Below are 17,925 nucleotides of genomic sequence, written 5' to 3'. Positions count from 1 at the left end.
CATCAATTCCTCAGATGAACTTGTTTCCTCAAACTGGAAGCCTCTGTGTCCTCATCCGAATGGATCTCAGATGAACTGCCGCTAAAAGCTAAAAGCTTAAAAGCCTCTAGTTCCTGGTCCTCACACTTCATATACCTTTCTGCTTCCTGCCATCACTTCCTGGGATTAAAGGCATATGTCACCATGCCTGGCTGTTTCCAGTGTGGCTTTGAACTCCCAGAGATCCAGACGATCTCTGCCTCCTGAATGCTAGGCTTAAAGGTGTGTGCTACCACTGCCTAAACCTATGTTTAATATAGTGACTGTTCTGTTCTCTGACCCCCAGATAAGTTTATTGGGGTGCACAATATATCAACCACAGGTTTCAGTATAGGATCACAGTCACAGTCCTATTGAAGAGGAAGACTGTGTGATCCTTGTACTGTGCTGAGGGTCAAACTAAGTGCATCTGTCACAGGTCGTGCCTAGCACTAAATGGTAAGGCCACAGGAATCAGACTGGAAGGAGCGATAAGATGAAAAAGAAGGTGTGCTCTGGGGAAAACCAGCATCTACATGCGTAGACAGGAAGCAGCTTTCCTATGCGGACAAATACTAAATGAACCCAGGTAGACAAAACACCCAAGGAAAAGCAGGCATTTACAAAACATTCACACAGGACTGGAGTCTAGTTCAGTGGTAGGCTGTTAGACTGGCATGTGTGGCACCCTGGATTCCATTCCCCGCAGCCTCTAAAACACATTAAAACAAATGGTAGTGGCGCTAGTGAAAGAGCTAGTTAGGCAACTGCTAGTGAGGACACAAGTACCTTCCCTTCATCCATGAGAGCCTAATGTTTAGGCTGCTAGGCAACAGGATGGATGATGGAATACTATGCACATGTATCCTAGTTTCACCACTGTTCCCTATAATGTCTAAACTCAAACCTCTACCAGCAGCACCATGATATTAGAGAAAAGTGACTATGTCAACTTTGCTTCTCCCTGAGTCAACAACTTACAAAGTGCTATGAGATGCCAGAGACTGAAGAACCATATAAAATGTACAGATCTGGTAAACAGTGCACTGCTCAAGAAATTCAATTCTTCCTCTGGATGAGATAGTCTAGGATTAAAGACAGTGCACTGAGTTGGAGTCATTGCCATCTGAGAATGCCCAACACAATCAACATTTATTATGCTCCAAATAATAAAGACTATGATTGTCCAAGAATATTCTAGTAGCTAAGCAACAGTCTTGTACCCTTAGTGACCGCTAAGAAGGCAACCATTATAAATGAAAAAGAAAATTCTATTTATTTATTCATTCATTAATTCATTTATATATTTAATTTATTTGATGCAGAGTCTTGCTATGTAGATTAGGCTGGCCTTGAACTCACAATCCCCCTGCTTCAGTCCTCAGGCACTGTTTTTTTTTTTTCATTTTTCTTTATTAAGAAATTTTCTACTCACTCCACATACTATCCACAGATCCCCCATCCTCCCTCTTCCCACCCCCAGCCCTCTTTCCCAAGCCACCCCGCATCCCCACATCCCCCAAATCAAGATCTCCCATGGGGAGTCAGCAGAGCCCAGCACACTGAGCCTAGGCAGGTCCAAGCCCCTTCCCACTGCACCAAAGCTGTGCAAGGCATCACACCACAGGCACCGGATTCCCAGAAGCCTGCCCATAGACCAGGGACAGATCCCGATCCCCCTACCTGGATGCCCCCCAAACAGTTTGAGCCAAACAATAGTCTTCCATATCCAGAAAGCCTAGTCCAGTCCCATGGGGGCTCCACAGCCACCAGTCCAGAGTTCATGGGCCTCCACTAGTGTGGCTCAGAAGGACAAACATAGTATGTACTCACTCATAAGTGGATACTAAATGGGAGGGAAGGGATGGCCAGACTGCAACTCACAACTCCAGAGAGGCTAGCTAACAGGGAAAGATCCTAGGAGGGACACATGGATGACCCTGTTGAAGGAGAAGTGGATGAGAACTACATGAGCGGACTGGGTGTGTGTGTGGGGGTGGGTGGCAAAGGGCGAGGAGTGGGGGATGAGAACATAGGGAAATGGGAGGGTCAAGCTGGAACAGGGACAGAGTGGGAGGGTAGGGAGGAAGATACCATGATAGATGAGGACATCATGGGAATAGGAAGAGGCAGGGTGCTGGGGAGGCTCTCAGGAATCCACAAGGTTGACTTCACCTTGGTCTGCTGGCAGTGGTCCAGAGGGTGCCTGGACCTAGCAAATAACCTAGCTGTCATCATAAAGCCTTTGTCCAGTGACTGATGGAGGCAGATACAGAGATCCATGGCCAGGCATCAGGCTGAGCTCTGGGAATCCAATTGATGAGAGAGAGGAGAGATTCTGCAGGCTATGGATGTCGAGATCATGATGGGAGGACGTGCAGACAGGCACTGGGATTACAGGCTTGCACCACCATGCTGAACAAAAGAGCTAAGTTTTAGCAATTTCTGATTATCATGTGAGTTTTGAAGCATTGACATTCTAGTGAAAGTCTTTACTCCCAGTTCGGCAGTCCAGAAAAGGCTCATAGATGAAAGAGAATTAATGTGGAAGGCCTCTCTTCCAGAAAAAGCCAGGCGTCTGCTGCCCCCATGTGGCCACAGTCACTCTTCGCTTTTAGCAATCACGTAAAAGTACATTTGACAGGTGAATGTAAGCCTTCTCTAAGAAACTCTCTTTTTCTGTGTCCTGAGTGAAAATTATATCTCAAACGGAAAAATAAATTTTCTCCAGGTCAGCCTAGGCGAGCCCAGTAGCAATTGTGATTTACCCTTTTTAGTTGAAGGCCCTTATTCTGGCACTTTAAACTCCAAGTTTGTGTAATATTCAACTGTTAAGAGCAACTCGTTTCCAGGAATTCAATGAGCAAATTCTGGAAAATACCTCAATCAAGATCTTAGTCTCTTACTGTTAAAAATAGTGAAGAAGGAATTGGAGACATGGCTCAGTGGTTAAGAGTGCTTAGTGTTCTTACAGAAGACCAGAATTCAGTTCCCAGCACCCATATCAGGTAGCTAGTGCTTAAAATACACTGAATTTTGTATATTAGTTTTAGAACTTCCGAACTTACTTGTTCTAATAATTTTTTGTTGTTGATTCAGGAAGATATTTTACGCTTGGGATTTTATTGTCTGTAAATTAAGAGAGTTTTATTACTGCTTTCCAATGCAGAAAACTTAATTTTCTTTTCTTGTTGCATTGACTGGAACATCAGTTCAATGGTGAACAAAATGATAAAAGTAGACAGTTCCTGCCTTGTTCCAAGTTTTAGGTTGTTTTTTGGGGGGTATTTTGGTAGATATTTTGTTAATGATAAGTCTTTCATAAATTTCGTTTAAGTAGCTGAGAAAATTTCCTCTCTATACTAGCTTCCTCATAGGGCATTTCAAATTTACAAATGGGTTTTTAATTTCATCAAACATTCTTCAATATCTACTCAGATTATTGCGCTTATTTTATCCCATTAGTAGGGTTTATTATATTTATTATTAAATGATAAAACAACTCACATTTTTTAGATAAATTCCACTTGGTCATATACAATGCACAACTTTTTAATATAATACATGCTAAGATTTGCTAGTATATTTTGTTAAGGGTTCAATATTTATATTCTTCTTATGTGTGTTTGTCCAACTTTGAAATCAGGGTAATTAATATTTTTTTCTATTTTCTGAAAGTTCTTAAGAATAAATTATAGAAATACTAATTTTTAGCCAAGCATGGTGGCACATGCATTTAATCCCAGCACTCAGGAGGCAGAGGCAGGTTGATCTCTGAGTTCAAGTCCAATCTGGTCTACAGAGAGAGTTACAGGAGAGCCAAGGCTAGACAGAGAAACTCAATCCCCAAAAACAAAACAAAAGAAAATACTAATTCTTCTTTAATATTACATAGAATTTATCAGTGAAACCATCTGAGCCCAGACTTCTCTGTGTGGGCAAAATTTTAATGACTAATTTCATGTCTTGCTTATTGTAAATTTAGCAAGATTCTGTGGTTCTTCCTGAATTTATTTTGGTAACTTGTGTATATCTAGCAATGTATCTATTCTTGTTTACACTGCCTTTAAAATCCACTGTTGAATTGCATTTTATGACTGAGATATTTTCTTAGTTATTGCTTTAAGGGATTAAATTATACATTTTCATTTGTCACTATTTATTTCATGTTAATGCTAACTTACTTTTTTCCTTTTATTGAAAATAGATTCTTTTATCATACAATATACCCTGATTAGTTTACCCCACCTCTACTCCTCACAGTTCATTCTTCACCTAACCTACCCTCCAAATCCACTCCGTTTCTATCTCTCATTACAAAAAAAAAATGAAGCAAAAACTTTCATATCAGTGTTGGACAGCAACCCATCAGGAAGAAAAGAGTTCCAAGAGCAGGCACAAGAGTCAAAGATCCACTTGTTCTCAAGTGGATAAAAATACTGAACTAAAATCTATTATTATATTATAAAATACATATATGCAGAGGACCGGAGGCAGACTCATGTAGGCCCTGTACTTACTGCATCAATATCTGTGAGCTCATCTGTGCCTTGTTTAGTTGATTTAGAGGGCCTTGTTTTTGGGTGTCCTCCACCCACTTTGGCTCTTACACTTTTTCTGTCTCCTCTTCCACGGGATTCCCTGAGCTCTAAGGGGAGGAATTTGATGGAGACCTCCTGATTAGATTCTATGTACAATGTCTGGTTGTGGGTCTCTGCATGTGTTCCCATCTACTGTTGGAAGGAGCCTCTTTGATAATGTCTAGATAAGGCACTGATCTATGAATATAGCAGAATATCATTGGGGTCATTTTCTGATTTTTTTTTTTTTTAGATAGTAGTATATGGTTTTACTCTATATCCCTTGGCTGTCTAGTTTCAGGCTCTTGGTTACCCAAGCAGTGTTGGGTATGGGTTCCTTCTCATGGAGTGGGTTACAAGTCAAATCAGATACTAGTTGGCTACTCCCACAAGTTCTGTGCCACCATTGCCCTAGCATATTTTGCGGGCAGGACAGAATGTAGGTTAAACATTTTGTGGCTGGGCTGGTATCCACGTTTCACTTTTTGTTGCCTGAAGAATACCTTCCCACACCAATGAAACTAGAACATAGTGGTGAAGGCTCCAAGTAGGCACCAGCTTGACTTCTCCATTTTCAATGGGTTGTGTGGATGTAGTCCTTGGCAATGGGGCTTGGCTGTCAGTTTGTGGAGAGCAACCATTGTCTTAGCATCAGCCTGGGTTGTTTGGGGATTTCCATGGGACCCCCCTCCCTTGGCCAACAACTTAGCTGAATGAAGCCCAATGCATCCACTGGAAGCCTCACCTGGCTACAAAAGATGGCCAGTTGAGACTCCAATCCAGGATTGCTAGGATTCCTCATTAGGATCACTCCCATGGATTCTAGGAAGTTTCCACTTCACTAGGCTTTTACAACATCTCCAAATTCCTTCCAATTCCATCAGTCTCTCCCAGAACTCTCTCCTTCAACCACATTCCCCCCACATCTGATCCCATCCCTACCCACCCATAATCTACTCATAAAAATCTATTCTATTTCCCCTTCAAAGGAAGAACTATACATTCCCCCTCCTCTTTACCTAACCTCTCTGGGTCTACACATTGTAGCTTGGTTATCATTTACTTAACAGCTAATATCCACTTATAAGTGAATACTTACAAGTTTATCTTTCTGTGTTTGGGTTACATCACTCAGGATGATTTTTTTTTCTAGTTCCATCCATTTTACTGCAAATTTTCTGATGTCATTTTTTAAACAGTTGAGTAATACTCAATTGTATAAATAAATGTACCACTTTTTTATTTATTTACCACATTATCCATTTTTCTGTTGAGGGACATCTAGATTGTTTCCAGTTTCTGGCTGTTGTTGAGCAAGTGTCCTTGTGGTAGGATGGAGAATGTTTTGGGTATATTCCCAAGAGAACTATAGCTGAGTCTTGAGATAGATTGATTCCCAATTTTATAAGGAACTACCATAGTGATTTCCATAGTGGCTGTACAAGTTTGCACTCCCACCAGCAGTGGAGGAGTGTTCCCCTTGTTCCACATCCTCTCCAGAATGAACTGTCACTTGTGTTTTTTATCTTAGTCATTCTGACAGTTATAAAATGGAATCTCAAAGTCATTTTGATTTGCATTTCCCTGATGGGTGTTTCATAGTCATTTGAGATTCCTCTATTGAGAATTATCTGTTTAACTCTGTATACCATTTTTAAAATGGATTATTTGAATTTTTTAATATTTAATTTCTTGGGGTATTTATATATTTTGGATATTAGACCTCTATCAGATGTGGACTTTGTATAAATCTTTTACCATTCTGTAGGCTGTTGTTTTGTCCTATTGACAGTGTTCTTTGCCTTATAGAAGCTTTTAACTTTCATGAAGTCCCCATTTATTAATTATTGATCTTAATGCCTATGCCAATATTGTTCTGTTCAGAAAGTCATCTTCTGTGCCAATGCATTCAAAGCTATTCCCACATTCTCTTTTTATCAGATTCAGTGTATCTGGTTTTATACAGATCTTTGGTCCACTTGGACTTGAGTTTTGTGAATGCTGATAAATATGAACCTATTTGCATTCTTCTACATACAGCCATCCAATTTGACCTGCACCATTTGTTGAAGAAGCTGCCTTGTTTTTCAGTGTGTATTTCTGGCTTATTTATCCTTAAACAAGTGTTCATATTTGTATAGCTTTATGTCTGGGTCTTCAATTTTATTCCATTGACCAATTTGTCTGTTTTTATGCTGATACCATGCAGATTTTATTACTATAGCTCCATAGTGCAAGTTGAAACCAGGATCCTTTTATTGTTCAGGATTATTTTGGCTATCCTGGTTTTTGTGGTTTTCCACATGGGAAGTTGAGATTTGTCCTTTCAAGGACTGTAAAGAACTGTGTTACAATTTTGATGTAGATTGCACTGACTCTGTAGATTGCTTTTGGTAGAATGGCCATCTTTACTATGTTACTCCTACTTTACTCCATCTTTACGATGTTACTTTACTATGCTACTCACATGAGCATGAGAGATCTTTCCATCCTCTGATATCTTTCCCAATTTCTTTCTTCACGGACTTGAAGTTTTTGTCATACAAATCTTTCACTTGCTTTGTTAGAGTTACCCGAAGGTATTTTATATTATTTTAGACTATCATGAATTGTGTTGTCATGACTTGTTCCTAATTTTAGTGAAACTGCTTTGAGTTTCTCTCCATTTAATTTGATGTTGGTTATAGGTTTGCTGAATTGCCTTCATTGCATCCCTAATCTCTCCAAGCTTTTAATTGTGAAGGGGTATTGGATTTTGTGAAGGAATTTCTTGGCATCTAATGAGATGATCATGGCTGTTTAGTTTCAGTTTGCTTATATGGAGGATTATATGTATTAAATTTTGTATATTGAATCACCCCTGCATCTCTAGGATGAAGCCTACTTGATCATGGTAGATGATCATTTTGATGTGACCTCAGATTTGGTTTACAAGTATTTTATTGAGTATTTTTGCATCTGTGTTCATGAAGGAAATTGGTCTGTAATTCTTTTTTGTTGAGTCTTTTTGTGGTTTGGGTAAAAGATAACTGTAGCCTCATAATATGAATTGGGCAATGTCCCTTCTGTTTCTATTTTGTGGAATAATTTATGGAATATTGGCATTAACTCTTCTTTGAATGTCTGATAGAATTCTGCCCTAAAACCATCTGGCCTTGGACTATTTTTGGTTGGGAGACTTTTAATGACTGCTTCTATTTCACTAGGGGTTATAGGTGTATTTAAATTGTTTATCTAATCTTGATTTAACTTTTGTAAGTGGGACCTATAGAGAAAATTATCCATTTTGTTTAGATTTTTCAATTTTATAGAGCAGAGGTTTTTAAAGTATGTCCTTATGATTCTCTGGATTTCCTCAGAATCTGTTATGTCCTCCTTTTTGCTTCTGATTTTGTTCCTTTGCGCTCTCTCTCTCTCTCTCTCTCTCTCTCTCTCTCTCTCTCTCTCTCTCTCTCTCTCCCATTTGGATAAGGGTTTGTCTATCTTGTGGATTTTTTCAAGGAACGAACTCTTTGTTTTGTTGATGCTTCATATTGTTCTCTTTGTTTCTATTGTATTGATTTCAGCTCCAAGTCTGATTATTTCTTGCCATCTATACCTCTTGGGTATGATTACTTGTTTTTGTTCTAGAGCAGCAGTTCCCAACCTGTGGGTTTCAACTCTTTTGGGATTTACATATCAGATGTCTTGCATATCAGATATCTATTTTACTATTCATAACAGTAAACAAAATTACAGTTATACAGTAGCAGTAAAATAATTTTATGGTTGGAGGTCACTGCAACATGAGGAGCTGTATTAAAGGATCAATTTTGGAGGAAGTTCCATTAGATACAAAGAAAAAGTTTATTCTTTTTGTTGGGGTGAAATATCTTGTATATATCTTTTAGGCTCATTTGGTTCATAATTTCTGTTAGCTCCAGCATTTCTTTGTTTAGTTTTTGTCTGGATGATCTGTCCATTGGTGAGAGTATAATATTGAAGTCTCCCACTATCAGCATGTCAGGGTCAATATTCTATATAAGCTGTAGTAGTTTTTCTTTTACACACTTGGTTTCCCTTATGTTTAATGCGTATATGTTAAGAATTGTAATGTCTAGGGCTGAAGAGATGGCCCAGTGATTAAGAGGTCCTGAGTTCAATTCCCAACAACCACATAGTGGCTCGTAAACACTTATTTGATACTTTCTTCTGTTGTGCAGGCACACATAAAAATACAGCACTCACATACATAAATAAAATTTTTTTAAAGAATTGCAATGTCCTTTTGGTGGATTTTTCCTTTGATGAATATATGGTATCCTTCCTCATCTCTTTTGATTAATTTTGGTCTGGTCTGTTTTGTTGGATATTAAAATGACTACACCTTCTTGGGTTTATTTGCTTGGAATATCTATTTCCAACATTTGATGCTAAAGTAATGCCTTTCCTTGATATTGAGGTGTGTTTCTTGGATGCAGCAGAAGTATGGATCCTGTTTTTTGCATCCATTTTGTTAGTCCTTGTCTTTTTATTGGAGAATTGATACCATTGATATTGAGAGATATCAATAACCAATGATTATTGATTCCTGTTATTTTGTTGTTGTTGGTGGTGGTGGTGGTGGGTGGTGGTGGTGGTGATGGGTGTGTATATGTGTAAGTGTGTGTGTGTTTCCCTTCTTTTGATTTTGCTGGTGTGAGTTTATTTCTTGTGTTTTCATGGGTGTAGTTAAGCTCCTTTGGTTGGAATTTTCCTTCTAGCACCTTCTGTAGGGCTTGGTTTGTAGATAGATATTGTTTAAATTTGGCTTTATCACAGAATATCTTGTTTACTCCATCCATTGTGATTGAAAGTTTTGCTGGGTACAATAGTCTGGGGTGGCATCTTTTGTGATTTTGTTGAAAATATTCTCTGGGCCTTTGAGGTAGGATACTTCTCTTTCTTGTATTCCTATTATTCCCAATTTTGTCTTTTCATAATGTACTGGATTTCCTTGGTGTTTTGTGTCAGGAGTTTTTTAGATTTAAGATTTTCTTTGACTGATGTATCCATTTCTTCAGTTGTTTCTTCTTCAGAAGAAATAGTTTCTGAGACTATTTCTTCCATCTTTTGTATTCCATTGTATTCCATTTGCCTCTTTAGTTCCTGTTTGAATTCCTAAATTTTCATTTCCAGAATTCACTCATTTTCTGTTTTGTTTATTGATTCTATTTCTATTTTCAGGTCTTGAACTGTTTTATTCATTTCCTTCCATTGATTATTTATGTTTTCCTGGGTTTCTTTAAGGTACTTTTTCATTTCCTCTTTAAGAACGTCTATCACCTTCATATAGTTGGTTTTAAGGTTTTTTTCTTAAACTATGTTGGAATATTCATGTCCTGCTGTGGTACGATAGCTGGGCTCTAGTGGAGACATACTGCCCTGGCTATTATTTTATTTTTATGATGGCATCTAGGAATATGGGTTTGGGATAGTTATAGGTCTAGATGCTGATTTCTGAATTTGTCTTTGTTGGGTGGGAGTTTTGTTCCTCAAGGTGTCTGTTTCCTGTCTGGACTTCCAAAAAGTGTGATGGCTATGTGTTGCCTATGTTTCTGTCCTGCTCAGCTAGTGTGTTCACAGAGAATGCCTGCTGGTGTCGGAGGCTGGGATACAGGGATGGGTTGGGGGAAGGCAGGTTGGAGAATAAGGTCTTTATGATCTCTTGTGGATGGGGTCAGAGAGGAAAGAGAGACCAAAGCAGTTTTCCAGCTACAGAACTGGAGATGAAACTGAGGAGATTAGGAGCAGCAGCAGAAGTGTGGTTCCACCTTCAGCCTACTTGTTGTTGCCCTGGTGGGAGAGGTCCTTAGGTTAGCAGGAGATACTTGCTGCTTTGGGTGCTGGGAAAAAGCAAGGAATGCAGTGGAGAGATGTTAGAAAAGATGTATCTGTGGGATGAACAGCAGATGGGAGAAGAGGGCAGGCTGCCATGATGTTCTGCTGCAGAGCTGGGGTTGAGAATTTATGGATTGAATATGGAGGAGAGGAGGGAGAGTGAAGATCTGTGAGCAGCCTACCTGGTTTTCTGGCAGGTATGGCCTGTAGGAATGTCTGTTGGAATTGGAAACTGAGATAAAGCAATAAGTTGGGGGATATAGGTTTGGAGAAGAAGTCCTGTGGTATCCAAAGGAGATGTGGACAGGAACAGAAGGAAGGCTGCAACAGGTGTTCTGTTACAGAGCTAGGGATGAGACTGAGGAATTGGACTTGGAGGGGAAAAGGGAGTGGTGAAGGTCTTCAGTTGGCTTACCTATCTCCCTAGCCTGCTCACCTTGTATGTTTCCAGGGAATACCTGCTGGTGTTGGAAGCTGGGATAACTAGATGAGTTGGGGGAAAGAAGACTGGGGAAGATGTTTGTGATCCACTGAAAATGGGATCAGAGAGGAAAGGGAGACCACAGCAGGTTTCCTGCTACAGGGCTGGGGATGAGACTTAATGCTAACTTGTGAAATGCAAAAACTTTGCATCAATATATCTGCTTCTCTCTACCTCTTGTGGTATTATTTTCAGAGGTATTATATGTTTATATATTATATGAATAAAAACAGAGTTGTATAATTATTTTATGTAATTTTGCATGTTTTAAACCTGTTGGAGATTTCAAGGTATATTTGTATAGTATATATATCTACATAGCTACTTTTTCTGGAGATTTTTATTTCTTTGAGTCAATTGGAATTACCATTACTGCCATTTCTTTATTTTTATTTTTATTTTTTTAAGATTTATTTATTTATTATGTATACAGAAGAGGGTGCCAGATCTCATTACAGACGGTTGTGAGCCACCATGTGGGTGCTGGGAATTGAACTCAGGACCTCTGGAAGAACAGTCGGTGCTCTTAAACTCTGAGCCATCTCTCCAGCCCTCTATTTTTATTTTTATTGTGGAAGTTTTTTTACGCTGCATGTATGTCTATGAACCACATGGCTACAGAGGCCAGAAGAGGGCATTGGATCCCCTGAAACTAGAACTGCCGTTATTGTGAGCTGCCATGTGGATGTTGGGACTCAAACCTGGGTCCCCTGGAAGAGCAGCCAATGCTCTTAATCACTGAGCCATCTTTCCAGCCCCTAATGTCATTTCTTGTTAGTGTGAGAACTTTAATAATTTCTAGAAGAATGTATTTATCTAGGAAGTAATCTTATTAAATTACCTTAGCTTTATAAAACATTGGCCAAACCCTGTGACAGGTACAAAGGCCAGTTAGAAGGATGTCAATACTTGATTTGTATACAAGTAACTCCTGGCACATTCATACCCTCATTAATAAACAATCTATGCACATCTGGGAAATGTAACACTGAGGTGGCTAACAAGGCCTTAGAATATCATCCCATCCTCCCAACTTATATGAGAGCAGTAGAGAGTACATTTTCACTTTCCTACTGGACCTCACCATAGTCACTTCAAGCTAAGAGAATGGGCCCTATGATAACTAATGATTATGATGGTTACTTTTCACACAAGGAGACTGATATCTGCCTTTCCTCATCTCCTGAGCTGCAGTGAAACAGACTCAACCAATCCTGTCTTCAGGGTACATACATCTTGAGATGGTTTTGTAAAATTGTTTTTGGGGTGCTATGCATTGAACCCAGGGCCCAATGTATACTAGTTAAGTGTCTGCCACTGAGCTATATTCTCAGCCCTTGAGATAGTTTATTATAAAACTTGACACATGCTTGGAGCTTTAGGATGTAGGCAAGGTCAGAGACTAATGACTATTCCAACCTGGATGAACCTGTTAAAACCAACCACAGTGAGGAAAGAGAGCAGCAATCCATACTGTGCCTATCCAAAGACTGGTGGGATGAGAATGTGTGCATCTTCTCAGGGAGCTGGAAGGCAAGTAGATGCCCTGAAAGACAGCCAGATGCAAAATTGGAAAATATTTTAAACTAAGTAGACACCCAATCAGGAGAGAAGATTGGAGCTAAAGGCATTTCTATAGTATAAACTAAGATAGTAACTGAGCTGAAAAGTGTTTGCACAGTCAGTGTTAGTTTTTTAGGACTGCTACACACCTCATATTCCTTCCAATGTCCTTCAGTATTGCTGCTGACCTGCAGAGATTTTGCTGTTGTCAATGGTTTGGCTTTATCCTTTCGCATTCTGGGGTCCTGGGGAATGCTTATCACTTTGTTTTGTCCAAGTCTGTGAACTGTTTTTCCTTTTGCTATCTTAATGGTTCTGCTTTGAAGATAGTATTTAAGGAAATAAAAATCTATGCTTCTATCATTTTTCTGTCCTGACCTGGTAGTCCAGTATCATATTCTTAAGGAAATCAAGCCAATTGGCTTGTACAATGCTCCATATTTAGTATCACCCAATTATTTCATCCCAATGGCATCCAACCTTTCTCCTCATCCCCTTTATTTTCTGCAGACTTTAAATTGAGTTTAAAGGCTTGATCAGTTTTAGTTAGTCATCCTTTGTTGTTATTGTTTGGGGCGGGGGGGGGGGGGGGGGGGGAACCATGCAACCCTGGCTATGCTTGAACTTGTGATCCTCCTGCTTCCACTTCCCAAGTGGTGAGGTTACAGTTGTGGTTCACTACACACAGCTAGTTAAGCATGTTTAACAAGAATACTTGGAGCTACAGGGGGAGCTCAGAAGTTGGAACTTCTCTAACATATACAGTGCCCTAGGTTCCATCCTAAATACCAGAAATACCCTCATAATAGCTAAGAATGCTTCCTAGGCAGCACTGCACAAACCATCTTAATCGTGTCAAATGTTCTGATTAGCAAGTAATCTGTGGTGTGACATTTTTTTCTATGTTAGCATCCTGTTCAAAAACAACTTTTTTTTTTTTTTTTTTTTTTTTTTTTTTTTTTTTTGGTTTTTCGAGACAGGGTTTCTCTGTGTAGCTTTGCGCCTTTCCTGGAGCTCACTTGGTAGCCCAGGCTAGCCTTGAACTCACAGAGATCCACCTGGCTCTGCCTCCCGAGTGCTGGGATTAAAGGCGTGCGCCACCAACGCCCGGCCAAAAACAACTTTTTAATTAAAGGCTTTTAACATTACTCAAGGATCCTTGCCTGAATGCCTATACTCAGGTTTTCCAAATAGTGATTTACTTGTTATATTCATTCTCCTATACTTATTAGATGGTATTCCCACATAAATAACTGCTATAATGAGTATTCTGGTACTCTGCTCAACTCTCCTTCTCAGGGACATGACATCATCATCCAGCTTCCTGGAAAATTACCTACTGAACTCCCATCTATGTTCATCATTAGAAATTGGCTTTAGCTACATGGAACTGCCTCATCAAAGTTATCTGTCTTCCCTACCTCTATGGAACAAGCAGCAGTCAATGAGTCATCGAGTACCTGATAGAGGCAGAAATACACAATTCAATCCATTCTCATCCTTTTGAGACAAATGTGAAAAATCATACAGACTATCTGAAACCTCTATTGTAACTGTATTATGGGCCAAATTCTCCTTTGGTTCAATGATCACCTTCTTATAGGTATTTGACTACAGATCTTTCTCTCTCAATAGACGTATTCAACTCTCTAGTACATTATCTGTTAACCTGGACCTCATTCAAAGGCATCACAACTAAGAGCTTTCTCTACTTTTCTTCTACCTTTTCCTTTTTTGTTGTAATGTTGAAGAATCACTATGAATGTATGGACTTGTGTTTACCTAATTCATTACAATAAATTGCCACCATTATGTTGTTGTCCAAATATCTTGAATATTGTCAATAAAAACTCTTTACCATAATCTTTTAGATGGACCCCATTAGTCTTTAAATGTTTCTTTTTCTTCCTTTTTTCTTTCTTCCTTTTTTTCATCAGACAGCTTTGGTTTGTTATGTTTTTTTCTTTTTTTAACCACCATAAGACAGTTAATAATCACCATGATCTAGCTAAAAGCAGAGATTTCCCTAAAAATCTTGGATTATTCCTTAGTGGAACTTGTCATTACATATAAAGATCTGTCCACTAGAGATAAAGTTTTAATTTCATTTTCTGTATGTCCTTTTGCTGATTTGTAGAAATTTTGTACAGGCCACATGAGAATTAAAATCAAGTTATTATTCTGAATCTCAATATATCTAAATTAAGACATTTCAGCCATAAACAACAAAAAGCTAACTTACAATAGCCTAAGAAAACAAAATACTTGATGCATTTGTCTAATTATTCTTTATCAACAAAACCATGGGAGTCAGATGTCAGGGTAAGAAGCTGAACAATCGGAGAAGCAGCGGAGAAGCGACCAATGACCTCCCATCTCTTTTGTTCCTCCATGCAGGGACTAAGACCCTCTCTTGGCCCTGCCCTACCACTTTCTGCATCTTTCTGGCCTCAGCTCTCCCAAACCTCTATGATTAATTTTGGTCAACTAGTAGTTAGCTCTGCCCTCTGATTCAAAACAAACTTTATTTTCAGTCTTGGGAGCATCAGAATGCGACAAAATATCACAAAACAACTGTTCATTTAGCTTACCTAATAAGGAATTGGGTTATAGCCAATTTGGGACTAATACAATGGTTTAATGATCCTATTGGGGACCCAGATTGCTATTATTTTAACCATTTTTTTTGGGGGGTATCCTTATGTTTCTTGCCTTGCTGTTAAAAGATGACTGGCTTGCTAACATATTATCTATGTTCTGGTTAAATAAGGAAAGATAAAGAAGTTAATGGTAAACAATTATTCTCCTTTCTAGGTTTTGTCTTTTTATTTGAAAAAAATAATGTACTTCCAAATAATCCCATTCATTCATTCATTATTGGACAGAACTATCACAGATCCAACTCGTTTTAAAAAATTATTTATTTGTATTTTATGTACATTGGTGTTTTGTCTGCATGTATGTTTATATGAGCATCCTCTGGAACAGAAGTTACAAACAATTGTGAGCTGCCATGTGGGTGCTGGGAATTGAACCCTGGGTCCTCGGGAAGAGCAGCCTCTGCTCTAAACCACCTAGCCATCTCTCCAGCCCCACAGACCCAACTCTTGTTGAAAAAATAAGTTAGAAAATAAATTGAGTTTGAGTTCTTTTTTCAACTTCCAGTTACTGCAACAAAAAAAAAGAAGGAGAAGGAGGAGGAGGAGGAGGGGAAAGAAGAAGGAGGAGGAGGAGGAAGGAGGAGAAGAAGAAGAAGAATTAGAAGAAGAAGAAGAAGAAGAAGAAGAAGAAGAAGAAGAAGAAGAAGAAGAAGAAGAAGAAGAAGAAGAAGAAGAAGAAGAAGAAGTCAGTTTTAGTATAAAGACCCACAGAGGTTTCCTAGTGAGAATTTATTCAGGGTCAGAGAATCTGAGTTGTCTTTACCCAGCAGGGCTGCATAAGGGGATGGCTTGACCACATGTGTGGTTACCAGGTGTTTGGAAGGGTCTGCACTTGGCTGTGTGTTATGTTTTGATCTAGCAAGGGGGAAGTCTTTTGTCCTGCCCCTTGGCATTGTTATAAAAAGCCCCTTTGAAGAGACAGAAAGGGCTGTTGGGTATTGACCCAGGTCCTCCTGAAGCTATCCTGTGTTTCTGTCTGTCTCCTCTCCACTACTTTTCTATCTAAAAGTTTCTTCTTCCTCATAGGAACCCTTTAAAAGGTGAAAGCTGGCCTCCCACAGTTTAGAGAAGGCTCAGTAGTTAAGATGTTTAAAAAAAAGAAAGGAAAAGAAGGGGATGGGAAAGGAGAGAAAAGAAACGATCACAAAAGGAAAGGAAGGAACCCTTCCCATCTCATATTATGAGGTGAATATTACATTAATTCAAAACCCAACAAGGGCATTGCAAGAAAGAAAATTTTAGTTTACTCAATTTCATAGTAAATGAAACTTCAGTAGACCAGATAAATGAATATATTAAAAATACATCCCCACTCAAAAGGGTTTATTCTGGGAATGTATGCTTGGTTTAGCATTTGCAAATCAGGAGTAAATGTACACTAAGGGGCTGGAGACATGGCTCAGTAGTTTAGGACTTGCACTGCTCTTGCCAGGAATGAGTGTGGTTCCCATCACCCACATCAGGTATCCCACAACTGTCTGTAACTCCAGCGCTAGAATGATTCAGTGCCTCTGACTTCTGCAGGAACACACATACACATAGCCACACAGAGACACACATGCATACATATAATTTAAATTTTTTTAATGAAGTAAAATGTTACACTGATAGGTGAAAAGAAATGCCCTACCTCAAAGGGTATGGAAAGGACATTTGTGTACCTGTACCAAAAATGAATTAAATAAATTTTAATTCATTTCTATTCAAGCCTCTTTCTGAATCAAAGATAAAGGGACACATTCTTCAGCTGATTAGATAGATTAGCTAACTAACAGGAACCTTCTACCAACTGTGACAGGCTATTTTCTCTTTCTCCATCCATCCTTCCTTCCTTCCTTTCCTCCTTCCTTCCTTCCTTTTTTCTCTTCTTTTTGACACTGGGTCTTATCGTACAGCCCTGGTTAGCCTGTAACCTACTATGTAGATAAGGTTAGCCTCAAACTCACAAAGATCCACCTGCTCAGTACTGAGATTAAAGGCTTGCACCACCATACTTAGCAGGGCAACTTCATATAGTCTAATTTTTTGGCTTAAAGAAACTATAAAAACTATATAAAATGTCCAAATAGCACAGCTATTCACAGGCATCACACAGCCAACATTAGAGAAGTCTAGATAATCCAGTAGTGAGCTGCCTTTTTTCTCCCCACAGGGTACTTGTTAGACTTTATTCTGCATGGAATCAAGGGGAAGAGTAGAAACAGTCATTCAGAGCTTAGAGAAACTGCATAAGGTAGGGTGCAAAAATTACACTTACTGCTTGATGTTATTGTAGCCAGAACTTGAAGGTCATGATCCAGGACAAAAAACAAAAAAACAAAACAAAAAACAAACAAATAAACAAACACAAAAAGCAAAAACCAGACTACAGCAAAGTGAACTCCAAACCATGGACAGTTTAGCTTCTAAACTTCACAAGACAACATGGCATGAAGCCAAGCAGAGAGAAGTCAAAATATTCATGTGTACCTTAGATATTTCATCATCATAGACTTTTTTTTCAGTGCTGAAGGTAGAACTTAGGCCATTATATGTAATAAGCAAGGACTTTATCACAAGACCCAAAATCTTGAGTCTGTTGGGCTTTCTGGTAAAAATTTTGGAATGACTTTGTTCTAGGAGCAAGAGAAATCAGAGAGCTATAAATAAGCCCTCACAGACAGAAAAGAAAGTCCTGAAGCATCTTGACCCTTGATGAGGTGAAGGTTATTGACTTCTTCAATGTCTGGCTGCCAGAAGAAAAGGAAAATGTTTCTGGAAGGTG

Source organism: Peromyscus leucopus, chromosome X (assembly GCF_004664715.2).
Source record: "Peromyscus leucopus breed LL Stock chromosome X, UCI_PerLeu_2.1, whole genome shotgun sequence".
Lineage (NCBI taxonomy): Eukaryota > Metazoa > Chordata > Mammalia > Rodentia > Cricetidae > Peromyscus > Peromyscus leucopus.
The sequence above is the reverse complement of the archived record's forward strand: the minus strand, read 5'-3'. Positions refer to the sequence as shown.